Source organism: Austrofundulus limnaeus, unplaced genomic scaffold (genome assembly GCF_001266775.1).
Source record: "Austrofundulus limnaeus strain Quisiro unplaced genomic scaffold, Austrofundulus_limnaeus-1.0 Scaffold1002, whole genome shotgun sequence".
NCBI lineage: Eukaryota > Metazoa > Chordata > Actinopteri > Cyprinodontiformes > Rivulidae > Austrofundulus > Austrofundulus limnaeus.
The window spans coordinates 72379-73563 of NW_013953404.1; the positions used below are offsets into that span (position 1 = coordinate 72379).

A 1185-nucleotide genomic window follows, 5' to 3' on the forward strand; every position below is an offset into this window, starting at 1 on the left:
CAGTCAGGAACACACACAAACTGTTTCACAGTGTGAAACTGTAAACACAGAACTGTGTGAACTGTAACACAGTGTGTTACCTGTAACACAGTGTGTTACCTGGACACAGTGTGTTACCTGTAACACAGTGTGTTACCTGGACACAGAGTGTTACCTGGGACACAGAGTGTTACCTGGGACACAGTGTGTTACCTGGACACAGTGTGTTACCTGGGACACAGTGTGTTACCTGGGACACAGAGTGTTACCTGGGACACAGTGTGTTACCTGGACACAGTGTGTTACCTGGACACAGTGTGTTACCTGGGACACAGAGTGTTACCTGGACACAGTGTGTTACCTGTAACACAGTGTGTTACCTGGACACAGAGTGTTACCTGGACACAGTGGACACACCTGGGACACAGTGTGTTACCTGGACACAGTGGACACACCTGGGACACAGTGTGTTACCTGGACACAGAGTGTTACCTNGACACAGTATGTTACCTGGGACACAGTGTGTTACCTGTAACACAGTGTGTTACCTGGACACAGTGTGTTACCTGGACACAGTGTGTTACCTGGGACACAGTATGTTACCTGGGACACAGTGTGTTACCTCTAACACAGTGTGTTACCTGGACACAGTGTGTTACATGGACACAGTATGTTACCTGGACACAGTGTGTTACCTGGGACACAGAGTGTTACCTGGACACAGTGTGTTACCTGTAACACAGTGTGTTACCTGGACACAGAGTGTTACCTGGACACAGTGGACACACCTGGGACACAGTGTGTTACCTGGACACAGTGGACACACCTGGGACACAGTGTGTTACCTGGACACAGTGTGTTACCTGGACACAGTGGACACACCTGGGACACAGTGTGTTACCTGGACACAGTGTGTTACCTGGACACAGTGGACACACCTGGGACACAGTATGTTACCTGGGACACAGTGTGTTACCTGGACACAGTGTGTTACCTGGACACAGTGTGTTACCTGGACACAGTGGACACACCTGGGACACAGTGTGTTACCTGGACACAGTGTGTTACCTGGACACAGTGGACACACCTGGGACACAGTGTGTTACCTGGACACAGTGTGTTACCTGTAACACAGTGTGTTACCTGGACACAGTGGACACACCTGGGACACAGTGTGTTACCTGGACACAGTGTGTTACCTGTAAC

General features: G+C 50.0%; 1 protein-coding gene and 1 long non-coding RNA gene across 2 annotated transcripts in view; both read right to left on the reverse strand.

Annotated features, from left to right (window-relative positions):
- The window catches only part of otud5a (OTU deubiquitinase 5a), a gene marked incomplete in the record, with an annotated part of 31340 nt that overhangs the window by 1949 nt on the left and 28206 nt on the right, over positions 1–1185 (reverse strand).
- LOC106533699 (uncharacterized) overlaps positions 310–1185 on the reverse strand; it is a 3974-nt gene continuing 3098 nt past the window's right edge. The window contains exons 2-5 of the long non-coding RNA XR_001312272.1: positions 1142–1178; positions 825–1103; positions 621–748; positions 310–453 (exon numbers count right to left, since the gene is read on the reverse strand). This is a non-coding gene — a long non-coding RNA (uncharacterized LOC106533699). The remainder of the gene's footprint in view (positions 454–620; positions 749–824; positions 1104–1141; positions 1179–1185) is intronic.